Genomic DNA, 22553 nt, shown 5'->3' with positions numbered 1-22553 from the left:
TTAATGGTTTGTGGTGAATCTTTCTTCTAACCAACAAGGTTAAGGGAAAAGGTTAAAGCTTTAACAAAAAGGTTAAGGCTCTAACCAAATGAGGTTAGAAATTCAAAGATATTGATATTCTAATTTTTCAATAAGTTTTAAAGTTAAAGATTTCAAAAATTCTAACTTGAACTTCGAATTTCAACATCAAATAACTACCCTATGATCACTCCTGATAAATACCATTGATTCATATAGATGAAATACATGGGATTGGTTTCATAAGGATTTTTGAAATCAAATAATTCATGAAGTTTCATCAAGTTCTCTCTCACATCTCTTATTGGGTTTTAAAATATTTAGCTTCAAATGCACAATTCAAATACTCAAAGGTGTGGATAATGGAGGAATCCATGAGAGTTAAAAGAATGGATATTTATTAAAATATGGGAGTGTTCTCAATAATATAATGTGATAATTCAAAAATAATAAAATTTATAAGTTGTGACAATTTAAACGAGTAGTATGAAGAGTTTCTCAAGCATCGATATCTATCACCAAAATCAAAGGTGCTCTACCAAATGTTGCAAAGTGTAAGTGCAGGCAGAGAACATGTTGTGTGTGTGTGCTAGTTGAATTGAATGATGTTCATATCTTTCAAATAAGAAGGTATCACTTCTTATAGTAGAGGAAAAAGAGGTAGAAAGGGACAAAATTCAAAGTCCTTTTAAGGCTATTCAGGAGGCATATGAAATTCTAATAGATACTAAAGAGATGGGATTTTATGATTCCACTCAAAAAAATTATGATTAAGTACCATCTTCTTGTGCCACATAAGATTTCTTTAAAGTATTTTGAGTTTTTTTTAGGAATAGTTGATTTTCTGTGATTCAACTAGTTCCATTGTTAGGCGATGAAAACACTCCCATGAAATAAGTTGACAAGTTTTATGATTTCTAGTTTATCTTCAAAAGGTAGAGTGAATTTCCTAAAGAAGATGACTCTAATCTAAAGCAAGATGAGTCTTGAGAACATGGAACATGGATGGAAAAATAGAAAGCGAAGATTCAAGAAAAATCTAGGAAGGAGGACTATGCAAATTTTTTGAGATTAATCAAGAATACTTACAAAAAGGATCCTCAAATACTTGTGATCAAAGAAAACGAGAGGGTGGAATAATTACAAAACAAAGAAGCCAAATATCAAGCAAGGAGTTTGAAGGAAAAAGAAGTGGTGGAAATTATAAAGGATGAGAGACTCTAGAAAGAGGAGGAAAAAATAGTGGTAGAAGCAACTCTAGCTAAAAAAATGGAATAAGAGGAAGAAAATAAACTTTTACAAAAGGAAAGCTCTAGGTTGCAAACTACATCTGCTTCAGTTGCCCCCAAAACAATTCTAGGCATTTCAGAAGATGATGTTGAGAGTTTATGTTTATCCTTGGATGTTGAAAAACTAAGAATTTTTTGTGAACAAATAGAGAACAAAGAAGAATACGAGAAAGCCTAACTACTGAGGGATGCATTGGAAAATAATGATGGTGGAAATAATCTAGAGAAGAGTGTACATCAAAATGGTTCTATACAAGAAAAACCCCACTAATCAAGGGGTAGAAGGGATGCCAAAAGCATAAATTTTTCTTGATGATTATGAGAAGAAAGAAAAACCTTGGAGCATGGAAGAGGTTGAATTATTTCAGAAAGGATTTTAGAAGTATCCTACGGGAACCTTGCAAAGGTGGGAAGTAATAGAAAATTATATGGGCATCAGTACGATAGTGGAGGAGATTCTTAAAGCTATAAAGACTATTCTTTTACATAAGCCTTATTCTACATAACTGTTTGATTTTTTTCTTTAAAAATGGAAGCTTATAAATACCATTTCATCTCTGTTAACATTTAAAGAAGAAGTTGTAGGTATTCTTGTAAATGGGAGTGACAATTCTATGGGTGTTGAGGAAAAAGAAAAATGTAAAATTGAGTAGAAAGCAAGTGGTAGTAGTTAGAGTACTGATAAAAAAGAGACTCCTAGATGAGGTATCTAGACTACCTCAATGGATATATGGTAGCTAGTGAGTAGGAAGCCTGGCCTACTATAAAAGAAAGTGCTCTTGTTTAGGTACTAAAGACATTTCCAAAAGACACATCTCAAAGATGGGAAAGAGTTGCAACTACACTTGTAGGCAAGAGCACAGTTCAATGCATAAAAACAAATTTTGAGTTCAAGGATAACTCTAGGAACAAGAAGAATGCTGAGTAGGTTTTTTAGGTACACCTTTGAAAAGGTCAACAAAGGTGAGGTGACTATTAGTCCCTTAATGAGATGCTTTTGCATGTTCAAGTGATGAGCATTAGGCCTTTATTGCCTAAGATTTTGTCTGCAATATTAAAGAATATAGCATTCCTCTTTTAGAGATGTCTCTTTTCCTAGTGCATATTTGATAAAAGTTGTTTTTGAGATAATTTATATAAATATATCCCATTTTGGTTGTTGGTATTATGGATGTATAGAAATGTTCATTGTTTATCTATATAGATTGTAGGGTAGTGTGTAAGAAAGTTATCATAGCATAGATAATGCCATTTTTTCTCATGACATGGTATATCTCAAACATTTCAAGATGTAAAATTTATGTTGATATTTTAATAAAATAAAATATTACCAAGAAAAAATTAATAATAATGTAGATCCACATACTACAAAGATTTAATATTTTTTTCAATTAGCATGATAAGATGAACCTCATAGGTACATGAACTAAATTATATCACAAGGATGTAAAGGAAAATGATGGATTGATATATGATTTACAAATGGCGAGGATCATAAGTAATATGGGAATACCTTAGTCCCAACTTTTAGCTGAATGGTCTTTTTTTTCTACAGCTCTAGTAGCTACTCATCCTATTGTCTCTCTTGCCGAAGATCTGCCACCTTGGTCTACATATTCCAAATCAAAACCCATGTGCTATAATGAATAAAAATATTTTATTAACAACTAATAATATAGTTGAACATATCATTTAGTTTAAATATGAAATTCAAATCCATTTTATAAGATCATCACAAATTACTTCAAATATGGGCATGTTTCATGATACTTAGACTCATTACATCTGCAAGGTTTTGGTGATGAATTTTTTATCATAAAATTAAAAATTTTCACTTCAAAATATCTTCCCAAAAAGTCATAATCTAGTAAACAAAATAAATCAAGAAATGCCCATACAGTGACACAAACAAACTTTTCATTGCAAGGTCCAGTCTTACACACCTCTCTTTGATGAGCATTAAAAATCATAGAATCATACAACATGCATAAGCCTATATCATGACTTGATTAAGAAGAGTTATTGTAATTGAAAATTTTAGAAGCAAAAAAGTTAATGAGTAATATATTAATAAAACTGAAAAAAGGGCTACATCTTTTTCCATTGATGATCTTCTTGAAGGGGAAAGTATTTTAAGTTCTCAAATTGGATCTTCCATTGTAAGATTCAATTTTATGATCAAGATAATTGATGCAAGTATAATGACACATGTTGGTAGTTATACAAGTGATTATTCTTCCAAAATGATGCAGAGGCCAATGGTCAACCAAAAAAATCATGTGGAAACATATATAAACATCTTATTCACCCTTATAAATGGATCAATAACTTGGACCCAACCCATTCAGCATAGACCTATTAAAGGTCAAAACAATAATCCTATCACCACTAGGCTCTACACCTTATCAATAACAAACCATCCCTCCAACTTTTCATCCTATTCTGATTATGACTTGATCATGTCAGCATTTACATAGCACCCATAACAAAAAACTTGACAATCTCATACTTATCCTATCAACACTATGACAAATCAATCAATGATTAACATTTCAGCATGAGAGTCCCATTTTCCTACCATAAAAGACACACTGAAAACACTCATAGGATTTTCCCAAACTCATTCCTACACTTGATATACTATGCACCAATCATTAAAATCAAACGAATTAATTTTTTTATACCTTGTTGTCCTACTGTGACAATTTCGTCAAATTCAGAAATTTCTTTTGGTTTAACCCAATCTCTAGGGTTCTTAGCCTTCTGGAGACCTTGTCCAAATAAAAAAAGAATTTTAACACTCCTCCCATATCCTTAAAACTATCTTTTAAACACAGGGCTGAATGGACAAAGCCTTGATCAACTTCTATCTCTATCAAACCAAGAAGTTACTGGTTTTTTTGATAGACCTGTACATAGTTGCCTGCAATTTTTAAACCTGATTAAAATTCCTCAATCACTCTAATGAGATCCTTTGCAATTGGTCCCTCAATAACATGTCAAAAAATGAGCAAAATCCAAAGGTTGGTTTGTGAGATATGCCTCCCGCACTGAAACTATTTTTCTATGATAGTCATACAACCAACTTCAAAAAATTGGTATCTTTCTTCAACCAAAATATGTGTAACCTACAAGGTCATTACCTTGAAAACTTGGTGGATTATGATACATAATTTCACTCCTCATACCACCCATTTTGGGGTTTAAACAAATTAAACCCAAAAATATTTTACATTTTTATTGATATCTGTATAATCCAAAACTGAGGGTTCACATTTTTTTACACAAGTTCTAATATCTCTACTAATACTAAATGAAAGTAATTGAAACAAAAGCTAATGTAACATTACTTCAAGCCTTTATCAAATAAAAGAAGAGTTGTGTAAATATAGCTAGAGCCTCTGCCTATCATTTAAAGTAAGGAATTTGTTTCTAATTGTGTAGAAACCAATGTAATGAAGTTTTTATAGCATTCGATAGAGATCAATGTAGTGAAGTTGTTCATAGCAAAATGGTAGAAGATACTAGTATTAAGAGAGGACATGTAGTAGTAATATAACCCCACTCCACTCTACACATCAGGTCTTGCATACATTTATAGAATATGCATAAATCTAAAACCAACAAACTACCGTTCTAACTTCCCCAAAACCATATTAGACCAGTTAGATTCTTAATTCATATATTCACAACATTAACAAAAACTTACAATATTTATGCATCCTATCATAGTGTATTGCCTTGATACATTCAAATAGTTTTGATATTGACCTTGTAAATTCAAAATTTAAATTAAATCCTTATTCTACCCCTAAACTCATAAATTTAGCCCTTGCATGTCACATTTGCCTATATTGGCAACATTGATTAAATTGACTCAAAATGCATTCAAATGGTTCTATTGGCCATAATTATGTCATGAAGTGAAATTATAGGCCCTCATATGCTTCATATCCTCTTTGGTCCTCCAAATGACCCAAATGTGATCCTTAGTTATTGGGTGCCTCTGCACCACAAAACATCCTCAGAACAAGTAGCAAAGGTTTTATTTTGGTCTCCAAATAAGGACACAGATTATGAAAAGGAACAATCAAAAGCCCTTAATATGTGGATGACCGATGATGAACTTGATTATAAGTCAATCATTTAACCAATCCTAATCCATAACCAAAATCATTGGTACACAAAAGGATTAATTAACTGGAATGTAGCATTATGTTACAAGCATGCATGCATAGAATCTGCCTTAGTTGAGTTCTATTGATGTGCTCCTAAGTTCTATCCAACTTGCTTTAGTTTTAATATATAGAAGTTTTTTGTCATTTTATTTTGCAAGATGGAAGGAGGATTGTAGACTCAACTATTGATTTTCTTTTGTTTTATTTTCTTACTACATATCATTTTTGCCCTCTGTAGAATTAAATGTATGCCATAAGCCTCCTATCATTGAGCTTTTAAAGGATTTCTATAGTTGAATTGTCAAGTAGCCTATTGATTGAATCTAGCACAACATGCAGAGTTGAATAAACAAGTGACACGATTGATGCAAAAGGGTTTGGTTAGAGAGAGCATGAGCCCATGTGTAGTACCTGCATTGTTGACTCCAAAGAATGATGGTACATGCAAGATGTACACTAATGGCATACCAATTAATAAGATTACTATTAAGTACTTGTTTCATATTCCTTTTGCAAAGAGCTTCTCCTTCCTTAATATACTCAAGATGATCCTAAGGTATTATAATTGGTCTTCCTTGCTTCTGCTATAGATCAACATATCATCAAAATAAACTGCAAAAAGCTTACCAATGTAAGGTCATAGTAAACTAATCATCAACCACATAAATGTGCTAGGTGCATTACAAAGTCCAAAAGGCATAACCATCCATTCATACAAATGGTCTCTTCTCTCAAATTTTTTCATCCATCCATCTCCCTCTCGAATGTAGATATGGTGGTAGCCACTTTGGAGATCAATCTTGCTGAAGTACTTAGCCCCCACTAACTCATCCATCATGTCTTCTATCCAAGGAATATGAAACAAGTACTTAATAGTAATCTTATTAATTGGTCTGCCATTAGTGTACATCTTGCATGTACCATCCTTCTTTGGAGTCAACAATGCAAGTACTACACATGAGCTCATGCTCACTCTAACCAAACCCTTTTGCATCAGTCATGTCACTTGTTTATTCAACTCTACATGTTGTGCTAGATTTAATCGATAGGCTACTTGATTAGGTAGAGTTGCTCTAGGAATAAGATCAATATGATGTTGAATATCTCTTTTTGATGGAAGACCATTAGGTAGTTCATTAGGAACAACATCAACAAACTCCTCCAACATCTATAAACTCTCTTTATCTAAAACTCCTTGGAAATTGCATTTTTAAACTTAGTAAGGTGACATTAATATGAGTGAATGATGTAGAGCATCTACACAAACACTTACCAACCACTACTAATTGACCTCTTTGGTGGCTTGGCACATGGACCTTATCTAAACTAGTTCCTTTTCCCCAAGACTCTGTGATAACAAAATGATCATGGGTTGATAGAACTAGTTTTAGATTGGTCTAGTTTTTCTCCTGTTCTTACAAATGAGGCTAATCTGAGTTCTTTTGAAGTTGCAATAATACACAATTGTGTATGGGGCTTTCTGTCTCTAATTGTGGCATATGCATTTTGCAAGCTAGTGACATAACCCATCTTTCATAACCATAATTAGGTCATAGCAAGTGTAAAAGTAGGTTTTTGGGGCATCAAGAAGAAACTACCTCAGATCCATGACAGAATCCCCTAGATTGATCTGTTCAAAATTCTATGAAAATTTGGTACAAAATGCAAGGGTATCATGTTACATCCCTGATATTTACCAAAATTAGAAACTATATTGATATAATTTTATAGAAATATTTATTTGGAAAGGCATGAAAAGTGCATATGCCACAACCAGAGATAGAAAGCCCCACAGATTCCAGTGTGTCCCAATTCTTGGAATTTTGTCCATATTTTCCACATGCGATTCTCTTTGAATGTAGAAACATGTGACGTTAAGTGTATGTCAAGACAACCCTCTACCTACTCCTTGATGGTTCTATCAAAAATTAAAACCAATAATACTCTATCACATGAGCCCACAAGGGTATAGGAGTTTGCTTGAGCCATAGTTTTCTCCCCATTGGTTCTAGGTTCAACTCCAAGTTTCGGGCTTATCTAGTGCACATGGTTTGTGGGCTATTGTCAATGAGTGTTGGAATCATAGGTTGATACAAAATAAACACAACAAGAAATTTGAATACAACCAGAGGAGTTGATCTAAACAAAACAAATTTCATAATAGCAATTCAATTTTGGAAAATACATCTAAATTTCATATCTTAGCAAGACCAAATCAAGGTTGTGAACCTTATTATTTTCAAGAACATCAAAAACTAAGTGCTACAAATTGAAAGTCTAGGAATAAGAAATTAGGTTTTAGGAGCAGATAATATCAGAATTAGGCCTTAAGAGAACTCAAATTTTGAAATCAGCATATAAGATATCTAGTTGAGATTTGACAAAAGATGTTACTTCTTGGAGAGTTCAAAATTAATTGGATGAGAATAATAAATAGGGATATTGTGCACTATTCTAAGTCTATACATCATATCATTTCAAAATCTATTTATGTAAATCCTTGCACTATAGTTTATTTTTCTAATCAAGAAAAAATGAAAACCAAACTTAGTGTTCACTCTTGGTCTCTGGTTATTAGTTACTAATGAGAATTTTTTTAACTTTTATCTATACTAGCTTGGTCTACATTCGGTTCTTTATAATTGAAATAATACAGATTTCAATCCTGATAGCAATATCACATTTCTTTTGGAGGTCAAAAAGAAGTTGGGAATTTCAAAATTTTCCTGCTAAACCTTCTACAAGAATTGTATTTGTGTAGCATCGTAATCTTCACCTTCCATATTTATCGCTTACATTTCTATAAAACCATAAATATATTATAGTACAAGACACAATCAATTTGCATTAATAAAAACCACATTACTTCCTATTAGCTAGCTGATTGATGGGGCCTAGGAACCATAAAAAATAATTATAACGATTTCATTTTTACATAATGTTTTACAGCCTATACATCACATGTATTTTTTTGGGAAAGTATGAGTTCAATTTAATTTTCAAATCAAAGGAAAGTAGTACCTGAATAGAAAAATATCATTTATCAAACACAGAATAATAATTACAATATCAGATATCTATCCACAAACCTGATATATTTTATTTTGATGTATTCCATAGTATGTTTGCAACAAATATGCCAATGATCTCTGTGGCTTTCCAAGAACATCACAAGCCTGAAAAGAAGAAAGCTCCCTTTTCAACATGACTTTTAAGATAGAACAAACAAACAATAATGTCATTGCAACCTTTACCAAAATGAGGCCAGAAGGAGGTTTGATTGAACATAACAAAATAAGTTAGAAATTATTGTAATATTCTAAGATACTAGGTAATTATCATCCAAGAACTAGAAAAGGAAAGAATTATTTCTACAATACATAAGAATGTCTATGGAATATTATTGTTTGTGGGGATGGCACAAGATTATTTGTGAGTCTGACTCCCAAGTGGTGGTGAACTTGCTTTCCTCACAGGAGCTTGAGGATGTTAATTGGCAGCTAGCTACTATTGTTAATTAGATTCTTCTCTTTTGTACCTCTCTGGAATTTATTAGGTTTACTTACATTCCTCATGAATGGAATAGAGCTGCTGATTGCTTAGCCAAATGGGCTTCTAGTCATGCTCTGGGATGGAATATTATGGATAGGGGGCAACTTCCCTTTGAGATGGTGCAAGAATTTGATGAACTTGTTGCTCATAATAGAGCTCCTTGTTGTAATCCTTTCTGTCTTAATAAATTTTTACCCCTCTTTTTCCAAAAAAAAGAAGAAGATGAGAAGGACTCATTTATCAATCTATCTATCTATTTCAATTACAGAGTTTACTGCCAAGAAACAAAATGAATGCCATGAGAACACAATTACTTCATGACAATTCCTTTGCAAGTAAATGGAACCCACTATGTCAAAGCTTACACACATTTTGTTTCAACTAATTCTATTAGTAAAGATTGACATCATTGCTACAACTGAAACTGTAAGACACCACATATTGATCATAATTGTTCATGTCAAAATATTGTGTCTTAGCTAGCAATTTAGTTAATATCTCGATGCATAAGCTGAAAATGTGAGGAGCATCATGACTTGTATCCACAGAGATCATTGGCATATTTTCTGCAAACATACTATGGAATACATCCAAATAAAATATATCAAGTTTGTGGATAGCTATATGATATTGTAATTATTAATCTGTGTTTGATAAATGATTTTTTTTTTATTCAGGTAGGACTTTCCTTTTATTTGAAAATTAAATTGAACTCATACTTTCCCAAAAAAATACATGTGATGTATAGGCTGTAAAACATTATGTAAAAATGAAATTGTTATAATTATTTTTTATGGTTCCTAGGCCCCATCAATCAGTCAGTTGATAGGAGGTAATGTGGTTTTTTGTTAATGCAAATTGATTGTGTCTTGTACTGTAATATATTTATGGTTTTATAGAAATGTAGGTGATAAATATGGAAGGTGAGGATTATGACACTACACAAATAGAATGAATCAGGATTAAAATATTTCAATAAGATGTAGAACCCACAGAGTCATGACAACTTGATGACAAGTACAAGGTGATAACTAGATTAGATGGGCTCACATTGTAAGGTGGGGACACAACTCATTCCAGTACTTCAAATGATGATAGTAAAGGAAGAAATAAACTTGAAATCATAAAAATTGTATCAAGAAAAAAGTTCTGACCTCAAGTGTATAATATTTTTCAAGTGTTGCTCGAGTCCAATAATTTTAGACTCATTTCTTTTACTTTTCACTGTGCTGACTTCTTGCTCTTTATCAATCAAATTTGGTAGCGCAATATTCTACAAACACATAACATATTAGCAAGTAATAAAACCAATTAAGAATGAAATGCAATGAATAAACTCCTACTTCTATCTAGGATATTTAATACCCATAACTCTTTGTCACTTGTCTTTCATAATAACCTATTTCATCTATCATTGGATGCATACCTATATCATTAGGCTATGGTTATCTTAATTTTTGTGCATATCTCTTCGATTATACTTGCTCATACTGATCTGAAATTTACTATCAAATGGCTTGAGGAAAGGATTATGGTAGTCAAGAACATGCCACAATTGAACATAATGAATCTTTGTTAAGATTCTTTATGAGAATTTCTCTCATGTCTTTGACTTCTACATTAGACCTTGAAAGGTGTCTAAAATCACCAAGAAAGATAAATAAAAATTGGGGAGAAAGTCAATCTTCATCTTCATTAAATTTTTAAAAAACTAGTTCAAGGGTAAGGAATATATGATTTGTTCTTTGTGCACAACCTTCCAACTCCGATCTGCCATATTTTTTATTAAGACTAGCTCTCTAAAATTACTAACATTATCACTTATGTTCATCATATGTCTACTATCATGATAAAAAAAATAATCTAAACTTGCATATTCTTAACATGTCTACATAATGTTATTTATCATTTCATTTTAATGAGTCGTAACCCCCCTCTATATTTTGATGTAGCATTGATGTCTTTGCATGGATTTGAACAACAATATATCAATGCCCTACAATGTTCATTTCCAAAAAAGAATGTTTGAATGTTGACAACCATGAGACTATCAGTAGCAAGATAGCAGGGTTCTAAAAATAATTATGTGCAAATAAATTTACAATAGTAATACAATCTTCCAATCTTATCGCTCAACTACAATATTGTCTCGTAAAGGAGAAAATATAAGTTGTAGTTCATCCCTGAGAAATCCAATGGCTAATGTTTGGAAAAAACAACACAAACATGGTGAAACTATGTATCATCAAGTGAGTTTTGAGCAAACATGGGTGAATTTAAAGACTAGCTTAAACTTGTATTTATCTCTTTCTCTATTGCTGTGAAAAATTATTGTCTGCAAGATATATACTGAAACTCCCTCAATTGTCATTACTCTAGAAAATAAAATGAATAAGATCTTTGATACATTGCTGAATATGAAATTCTTACTGATATTTAAACAACCAAAACAAATAGTCCAAAATCAATATTAAAAAATAATAATTCATTAGTCCTTTCATCTATTAACTAATCTTTTAGATTCTCTTAACACTTATCCAATCCATTCACATAACCTCATTGTTCTAAATCATATATTTTATCGTTGCTAACAACTATTATTTGATGATTCCTTGACATCTAAAAATCAAATTGTACCATTTACTCTATATGATGATTCATCAGTCAACAATTTCTGATTAAAGATTGTATTGTTTATGTGGCCCTTTATTGTCACAGTAGATTTCAATGTCATTTGTTCAAGAATATTAACAAATGACCATCTAGGCATCTTACCCCTTTCTTCCCATTCTATGATTTCAAAAAATATTTGATCAATCACTTAGAAAATAAATATGAGAACCACTCATAATCCTGGCTTTTATACCAATGGCCATTTTATCTATACTTGCAGATTTAGCTTTTCCATCAATGGCCATTTTAACTATACTTGCTGATTTATTGGAATAAGAATTTAGTTCTTAATGAATCAAACTTCACTTTGGGTTCCAAAGGTTCATTTAAATTGTCTTGCTTTATTTCACCAATAGATACCATTCCTCACTCCAATTGACAACGTTAGAAGTCCTTTCATACTATTAAGAAACATATATTATGAGGTTACTATCAAGAAAACAGGAAATTTTATGAACTCTGCCACAAGGGCATAATCATTCTACTATGTGCCTTTACAAACCCAAATTAAATACATTTTAAATTCCACTGGATCCACTATAAATTCCCAATGTTTCACTAATTTAGGATGGCTTAAAGCATTTTTATAAACAAACCCTTGTGTGCCTCTCTGTTACATAGGATTTTATATCTGTTTTTATAAATGTGAATGGATCTCTCCACATGTTCAATCTTTGACTATAGGTAATCCATTGTTCTTCATCTCCATATAGTAGTGACAACAAAAAATCAAGATGAGGTTTCTTTTCAGAATTATTCTCAAAGTTATCAAGTTGAATGTCATAACTAAATTTCATCTTTCTAGGAAAATATATATTTATGATATGATACATTCACCACTCTAAGTTGGAATTAATGTAGTAGTGAAAAAACCAAAAATGTCTCAAAATAGGAGCATTATAGGTGTGCATAATTCAACTACAAGAATTTGACTATTTCCTATGTTTCTTATTAGGCACAACAAATAGGAAACCTTTAAAAAGCCTTCAAACAAATACATATTAATCACATGGAAATGATTAACAAGAAAAATATGCATTAAAAAAATTAGTGAGATCCCAAATGCATTAAAAAAGTCAATGAGATTTTGGGCTACAATCCTATTCTTAGCAAAGTTGTAGATATTTGTTGTACTAATAAGATATGTTGAATCAAACCTAACACTAGAGAATGATAATTTATTAGACTTTGGAACCCCTATTATTGACCCTTTACACTGCATTTCCAATAAAACTGTGGATTTACTAGTTATGGTGAGAGAATCTCCATTCCTCCCATGGAAACTTACTACTATTATTCCAAAAACCGCTATGCTATTTGCACCTATAAAATAATTGCATAACAGTTGAAACATCCAAGAAGCAAAATAAAATGTAAACAAGTAGAAATTGAGGTTGTGGTTTGATGCAGAACATGAAAAATCAAAAAGTCTTTGAAACTTCTTATTCAAAGCACCAATCTCTATCATAACATTTTTGGTTAGCTAAACGATCCTATAATTGCCAATACATGTGAGGGACTACGGGTATATATGATAAAAATACCAATGAAAGCTTGTAAGTTGTACATTGTAAACTTAACATAATCTCATTTACCATCTTAGTTCTTAAAGCTGAAATCATATCCAAAAGAAGATGAATACATTTGGATGAAACTATGCCAGCAAATCAAAATCAAATAATTATATTGTAAACCTTAGTATGAAGTGCAAGGCTGCTAATTGCTAATATTGGACACCTGTATTCACTGGAAACAAAATCAACTATGGATCTTGACAGATAACCATCATATTTTTGGAATTAAATATTGGAGTGTAGGTTGAAATATGGATAGTATTGAGAAAATGTAAGCCCACAAAATCAAATAATATCATTGTGCAAATTGGTTGTAAAGAAATAAAAGATAAGCTAAGGAGAATCATAGATTTGTAGATTTATGAACTTAATTGTATTTTTATAGTAGCTTATGGATGGCCATTGCATTTGTAGCTGCATAAGATATAAGCTTATGGGCCTATATCTTCTACAACTAATCAGTTTAAGACAATGCTGATTAATTGTTGTCTAAAACTGGTTTATTGTAATGTCAATTGCAAACCCATAATCAAGGACACCTTATAAAAATGGAAAAAATATTGAACCTTCTAGACTTAGTTAAACTCTGCAAAAACTTAATGTATCATAGAGAAGAAATAAATTGACATAATTGGTATTGGCTTGAAAACTCATAAAATTATATGTCCCTCTCATCATTCTTTTGTAGATTGAAAGCTCAAATGAGGTGTGAGCTTAATGGCAATCTCCTCTAGATTAATTGTAGACTAAATGATTTTCATACCACCTGAGGTAACATAAATTAGAACAATCTCTTGAAAATTGAAAGCCCATATAAATCCATTGAAGCAACATTGGTCAAATCGACCTAAAAAGCATTTTTGGCAGATTATAATTCCTCTCATTTTGGAATGTAAACATCAACTCTACTTATTTTGTCTTGCAATAGGCTCAATTTTTTCTACTGATTTCTAGCAAGCCAGCAAGAAAACAACTAGATTGTTATAAATGATCTTTTGTCCATAAAAAAATTCTTCTTATTCTCTCTTTGATTAGGTTCATTATTTTTCTACAGGTGTCCAATAGGCCAGTGGGAATGCAGCTAGATTGTTTTTGATGAATTTTTGGCCTTCATAAAATGGACATGTTCAAATTATGAAACACCTTTTCTTAAGAAAATTATTTCAAGTCTTAATATTTAGTTTATCTAGTATATCTTAAAATAAATGTTTGAGGTAGTGTGACACTTCTCGTGGAAGAAGTTACTCTAACGATATGAAGACATCTATTGAGCATAATTTACTAAAATTGTGGCTTAAAGATGGGGTTGGAATAAACAACAGTTTCATGCTTCAACTTAGGCACAAAGACCCATCAATCATAATTTAGATAATGATGGATGTTAATTATTATTATTGGATAAGATTAAGTACAGTGTATGATGAATCTTATCTAAATTAAGATCGAGTCTAGTATATGCAACACTTAATCCCCAACACTGGAAGTTGTTGCAAACTTTGAGAAATTTCTTCCAAATGATGACCATTTAGATGACAAGATATTGGAAAACTAGAATTTTAAACTTATTTCATGCCTAGTTTTAAAAAATTAGAATTATTAAACTTTAATTGTGAGAGATGAGATGTAAGTTTATTATAGCATACAATGACAAAATAAAGAGACTGTAAATTTGTAAATCATGGCAAGACAATCTATGGGTTCATTGCCACACTCTTGGACAAGAAAGAAGAAGAATAAGGATGATATTTGAAAGAATTGTTAAAAGTTTGTAGCTGTGAGAGTTTATCTATCTAAAATGATTGCTCTATATTTGTTTGTTATTCATCAAAATGTGTTGTGATTAATGCTCTTGTCAATCTTGGGACAAGCTAGATATTCCATGAAAGCATCATCCCTGTCGACATCATGATACAAACAAGAATAAATTACATTTGAGTGTTGAGATTAAAAAGAAATATTTTTGGCATCTTTAAATATTGCATGCTTGGAAAGATAATAGGGACATCAATTATTGAAAGCTAAATGCAGAAAAATAGAACTAAGTTATGATAGTTGGTTAACAGTACATAAGGATCATATTACAGCTGAATATAAACAATCAAGATTAGATTGGACCATGACAATGCTTTAAAGGTTTATCCATGCAACCCATATGCCCTAATGAATTATTGTGTTGATTTTGAAACAATAGTATTTTTCAAGAATATTAAATGGGAAAATGAAATGATAGATTTACCTTTCTATAGTTACTGCACTAGCAATTACTCTTTTATCATTACGATAAAGAATAGTTGTGATACTTTTAGAAGCCTAATTGTATAAAACTAAAATGCAATGATAGTTGAGTATATATGAAAAGATCCATAAGGATGTACTTTCATCTATGATTTGCAACATGCACATATATTATATTGGCAACTTGACTAATAGAACAACATGAATAGATAAGTGGCTTCTTAAACACCAATCCTACTACTTCCTAGTATTAACTTTTGAGTATTCATGAATGTAGATTTTGCTACACCCAAAGAAGGCTTCAAAGAAAAAAATTCCATGTAAAATAACATTTTTATTATTGAGGTGTTATGTCTTGTATCGATGGCTATAGAATGTAGAATTTCTATTTGGTATTTGTATTTCTACTTGTAGGCTGTAGGCTGACATTTTATCTTTTAATATTTTTTTGTGTTTTCCTCACCATCTATGCCTTAGGCACAACTCTGTGAACTTGAATTTTATCTACTCTTAGTGCTCTTGGAATGCTAGCCTACTAACCTGCTTAATTTTTAAATAGTTGATTGATGATCATTGCTTTTCAATAGTGCTAGCTAGTTAAAATTTCATTAGAATTCTATTATGTCATCTATCTAAGTTTCTTTATATAAATTATATGTGGATGAAATGACTCAGTGCATAACTTATGTAGTTGACCCTTTCCTTAGCTTTTCTTCTACAATTATAATAATTACTACTTATGGATTTATGACAACTTTTAGATAACTAGAACATTAATTAAATCTCCTTGATTTTGTGGTAAATTACTTTACAAATTTTAACTTTTCTATTCATTTCCTTTCAACAAACATATCTTCATCTTTTTCCATATTATTTTTGGGTGGGCTATTTCAATCTGAAGTGTTGGGGATTAAGTGTTGCATATACTACATAGTTCAGGGCATTATGAAATGTTGGGCCTCTCAGAAAAATATTGAACCTAATCAAAGATAGAATAAGAAGAATTTTTTTATGGACAAAAAATCATTTATAACAATCTAGTTGTTTTCTTGCTGGCTTGCCAAAAATTAGCAAAAAAACATTGACCCTATTGCAAGATAGAATAAGTGGAATTGATGTTTACATTACAAAATAAGAGGAATTATAATCTGCCAAATATGCTTTTTAGGTCCATTTGACCAATGCTACTTCAATGGATTTATATGGGCTTTCAGTTTGCAAAATATTGTTCTAACTTGTGTTATCTCAGGTATGAAAATCATTTAGTTTATCAATTTATCTAGAGGAGATTTCCATTCAGTTCACACCTCATTTGATCTTTCACTCTACAAAAGAATGATGAGAGAGACATATAATTTTACCAAATTTTCAAGCCAATACCAATTATGTCAATTTATTTCTTCTTTGATATACGTTAAGTTGTTGCAATGTTTAACTAAGTCTAGAAAGTTCAATATTCTTTTCATTTTTGTATGGTGTCCCTAATTATGGGTTTGCAATTGACAAAATGTCACAACAAACCAGTTTTAGACAACAAATAATCACCATTGTCTTAAACTAATTTGTTTTGGTCAAGCAAGTTTTGCTTTCATACATAGGAAACCTAATATCACTAACTATCATGAATGCTAAAATAACCTCATGAGAGCCTAAGGGTTTTTTATGTATCTCTATGTGAAGTAGAGGGATAGGGATACACTAGTCTAGATACTAGGAATCATGTCCATTCACATTGACTCATAGTGAAGGATTATTCAATTGACCAAAACTCAAACCTATTGAGGAGAGTTGGGCTCAAATTGTTGGACAGTAAGGTTCAAACTATTTACTTTGAAATGAATTGATTATAAGTCAAAACTAGGGCGAATGGAATAAAATTGACAATAATCAACATAACCGCTAAGGTATAGATCTAATATGCTAGAACTATGAGTACAAATCTAAGAGATTGGATCTATAAAGTGCTCATGGAGCTCAAGAGTTCATTTCAGTATTGTAGATAGAACCAAACCCATTTGTCTGGGAATGGGGTCTCCTTTTGATAGGATGGATCTCTCACGGTGAGGAGATGGACCCATTTGAGGAAATATGATTAATAACCCATTACATATCATTCTATAAATCTTAGTCTATAAGTTTGAATTTTGAATCAAAATATAAGAAAATTTGTGCACAAAATCAAATACAATAGAGACAAATGAAAGTATGCCCTTCAATGATTTTCAGCTTTCATAACCAATGAATTAAGAAAACCCTATAATTTATCAATGAAGACGAATAAAAAATTTGAAAACTACAATGGATATTACCTTCATTAATGAATTCCCTACAATGATGACATGAAAACATCCATTTAGAACTATACAATCCTCTCATTTTCAATAATAGATGTGTAGCTCTCACACCATTGCTGCTTTGTGCAAATGGTGGCTAGATGTAGCTCTGGAGATGAACTAAATTGAAAATACTCAAATATGTTACCCTATCCATACTGTGTAGCGATTCCTAGCCCTTTTCTACCATTCCTCTTTTTGTTTTCCACCATAAATTCCACCCTTTGCCACCATTCTTCCTTTTCCTACAAAATGAAAAATTGTGTAATTTTGGTTTTCTTTTTAATTTAAGATCATTAATAATTAAAAATAATTTAAGTAATAATAAAATTTATTAAATAATATTATTCTTACAAATAATATTATTCTTGAGAAATATTATTTACTTAAAATATTTGATTCCTTATTTATTAAATAATAACAATTGTAAAAACAAAGGAGACACTAGAGTTTCAAGAGACTTTAGAACTTATAATATTTAATAAAAAAATTTATTTGAAAAAATAAATATTGTAAAACTGAAGGAAACAATAGAGTTTCAAGAGACTTTAGAGCTTATATTATTTAGCAAAAAAATATTTTAATGCAAGGTATTTTGTATAACTATAGACATGGAGATTAGTTGTTGAAAACTATTACTCTAGAAAAGACGAATGCATACAAAAAGAGTTGTCAAAATGAAACAGTATAAGACTTCAAAATAGACTTTTATGGAGAAAGCCTTGAGAAAATGCATATCTACTTAACCTAGAGGGAAAATGGCTAAAAATATTTCTTCAATTTTCAAAAAATCAATTATCCAAAATTCCCTCCAAATGAAAATGCATACCCACCTTCTTATAATGTACAAAAATAATAGCATTTAAATGTCGAATATATTTTTAATTAGGTAATAAATTATCCCAAAAAAATAACTATGTTTTTAACTAATAGTTATAGATTATTAATTTTTTTAATTATGAAAATTAAAATAAACAATTAAGAATCTAAATGAGTAATATAAATGGAAGAGAACCAAATTAAGAAGAAGAAGAATATTAATCCAGTACCCATTTATTAATATGTCTCTTAGAGAAAACTAAATCAATTGCAATATTGATCGAAAGGTCCAAAATGATGAATACAATCTCTCAAGCCATTTATCAACATGTCTTGTATCCTAGAAGATGTAAATTGAAACCACAATTAGTGTGAGAAAGAGAAGATCCATGAGGGCCATGAATGAGTTATGGAAAATAATATTAACCTAATCCATTAATAAATAGACCTTAGAGATAGAGGACATACAAATGACTAATTATTATTTGGTAGTTTGTGTTTCGGAGATCTATTTGGTTGATCTTGTGATTTCACCTAATAACCAAATTAGTCCCTTATTTAGTCACCTATAACTATAAATTGCAAAGAAATAGTAAAATGTGATCACTTTTAGTCACATGACTAAAACATTTAGTGGTGTGACTAAAATTTTTAGTCACATAGTCACATATTTGCCAAAATGTACTAGTGAATGGAATATGTGAATACAAAAGAATAGATTGCTGATACATTCACAAAGGATTTACCAAAGGATGGACATGAATATCTTAGAGGTAAACTGGGGTGATACCACTATCTAAATCTTCTTCATAAGTAAGAGTAGTGCCCTGCATCAACTGAGTTGTGTCACATATTTTACAAATTGATGTAGTGGATCTTACTTTAGGACCTGCCTAAAGTAAGGAAGGAGCTAAAAATAGAAGATTTATAGTCACATGCAAGGTGATAGGGGGAGAACCTAAATTGATTATATTTTCATGTATAGATGACAAGTCTTTGACATTGTTATCAAAGAGGGAGAGTTTACTAAGAATGTATTGAGGGAGATATTAGAGAGATTTGAGAAGGAAGGAGAAAGATTGTCAAAGAGGGAAAAGTTCAAATGAGGGAGAAATCTAATATCAGAATATATAAAGGAAGGCACACGTGTTGATAGAGGAAGAGATTTCAACAAAAGGTATAAATTTTATTTTTGGTATTGTTGTTGGTATTGGTCTACCATTAATGCAAAAGAGGGAGATTGTTGAAAGGAGATTATGTTGACATTAAGGTCAATTTTTCTATTAGTGACTTAACACTAGTCAATTAGTTATGTTACTACCAAGCTCTATAGTTGCTATCATGTTTATCATTTATCTAGTAGTATTAACCAAGTGTTTCATTTACTACCTAGCTAAGTAGTCAGAATGTAGTTCATGTCGAACTTCATAGTGTCTATCGAGCATCTAAAATAGTTTATAGTATAGCCCAAGCATAGCAAAGTCTATTGAGATATCTAGTGGAAGTAATGAAGATCTTAGCATTAACTAAGCTATATAGTGTTAACCAAGTTCTACATTGTCTATCAAGCTCACAGTGTTGATGAAGTGAATCCAGTGTTGACTAAGTCATGCAGTGTCAACCAAGTGATTTAGTATCTATCAAGTTTCTTAGTGTTCACTAAGTCATCCAATAATGATCAAGTTTGTGCTACTCAAAGTGATTAGTATGGACTGATCTTCAACATCAACCAAGTGCCAGAGTATCACAAAGAAAATTTATGATTCTGGGATAACTACAATTTTTGAGGTCACCAATATATCATCTAGAAATGACATACATCCTCAACAATCTCAAAATCAATACTATGACATCTTGGATGATATAATTGAGTGCAACTTTAACTCCTTCAAATTAGTTCTATTCATTGTCAAATGGTATAGGTTACGACTAAATCAAAATGATCCAGATAGAATAGTTATTCAACATGATAATGGATTTACAATGATTAATACAAGGTCATTTGAGCCAGTTGGAGATAAGCCCTATGTTCTTTCAAGCCGATGTGAGCAAATTTTTTACTCAGAGTTTCCACATAAATAGGGTTGGTCATTTTTTGTTAGACATGATCCAAGAGGAAGGTTGATAAAGTATATGTTATGGAAGAAGAAGATATTGAAGATGATGAAGAAGTAGATAATGAAGATCAAGATGATGGCGATGACGATGATGTGATGATGATGATGATGGTGATGATGATGATGGTGATGGTGATGGTGATGATGGCAATGATGATGGTGATGATGGCGATGATGATGGTGATGATGATCGTGATGATGATGGTGATGATGGCAATGATGATGGTGATGATGATTATGAGGATGATGAAGAAGAAGATAATCAATGACATAATTGAAATGATCAATGAAAGGATTGACATGATTTATTGCTTTCAATTGTAATGATTACATATTTATTGTGTTCAATTCTAATGATTACAACATATGTTATTTATAATTACCATGAATGTTTATATTGTGTCTGATTATCACCCTTTTTGCAAATAGGCAATTGACTATAGACGTTGTCACCCCTTCTGTTGATGATCTTGCATTCCATATATAAGGTCAATTTGTTCATGTTTATGATGTTGCATATTTTTCATGTTGTCTTCTAAGTTATTTGTAGCATATGCGTATCATGTAAATTTTAGCTAACTTAAGATAAATTATTAACATATGCAAGAAATTTGATTACATATGTATTGTGTTCAATTCTAATGATTACAACATATGTTATTAATAATTATCAATGTTTATATCGTGTCTGATTATGACCCTTTTTGCAAACAAACAATTGACTATAGACATTGTCACCCCTTCTATTGATGATATTGCATTCCATATATAAGGTAAATTTGTTCATGTTTACAATGTTGCATATTGTTCATGTTTTCTTCTAATTTATTTGTAGCATACACGTATCATGTAATTTTTAGCTAACTTAAGATAAATGATTAACATATGCAAGAAATTTAACCCCTTTGGTGTGGATTGTGCACAGTGACATGGATCAGTAGGTATAAGTCAATAAATAGACATAATTTTCTTATATTCTTCTTGTTTATCATTGATTACATATGTTATAAATAGACATATTATATAATCATATAATGTATATATAGACAAAGAAGGTCCGTATAGAAATATAATTGTATAATCACTTTCAACTTACTACATTTTATATCTCTCACGTATAGACAAAGAAGAACTGCACATATGAGTCACGACTTGATTATTCTATATATATTATTTAAATATTATCAAATTTCCATTTGATGGATTCCAAGACCCACCAAATAGGTACTTTTTATATCTATTTACATCGAATGAGGGAAATAAGGAAATGGTAGATGAAAGCTCTACATGTACTACAACTAAAATAGGGAGATCAACTAGAGGTCAAAAGAATAGGAAAAAAATTTGATAAATGCATGCAATTTTTCCTTGCTAATGGGGGGTCATGTTCTTATGATGATGAGACCAAAGGTGACATAAAGGTTCCCTTTCAGTACACACACATTGAGAAAGAATGGGTACCCAATGAGCTATCTCCAATTAACACTATTTTTTGTGTTAATGAGAGGATATATCACATTGCTCCATCCTCATTACATGGTTTGAGCCTATTTTCCATGGATGGGATAAAGGTATGTTACAACAAAGTTGTAAAATTGTTCAAGTATGTCGGTCCATGTTACAATTAGAATGATTGGATGCAAATTGTTCAATATAAAAAAAGTATGCACATGTATGCACTATCAGCTAATTATATACAATGGAAAGAAAATGATCAAAGTAAAAGATTTGCTATGTACATTGATGGGAGACTAAAATAAATAGG

The 22553-nt window shown here is 31.1% G+C and overlaps 1 pseudogene; it reads left to right on the top strand.

The window, feature by feature from the left end:
• LOC149552330 (uncharacterized) overlaps positions 1-2235 on the top strand; it is a 47524-nt pseudogene extending 45289 nt beyond the window's left edge.
• The last annotated feature ends 20318 nt before the right edge of the window (positions 2236-22553 follow it).

The sequence above is a fragment of the Cupressus sempervirens genome, chromosome 6 (genome assembly GCF_028749045.1).
Source record: "Cupressus sempervirens isolate cs-2001-9-10 chromosome 6, ASM2874904v1, whole genome shotgun sequence".
Classification (NCBI taxonomy): domain Eukaryota; kingdom Viridiplantae; phylum Streptophyta; class Pinopsida; order Cupressales; family Cupressaceae; genus Cupressus; species Cupressus sempervirens.
This window is presented reverse-complemented; position numbering and strand designations above follow the sequence as displayed.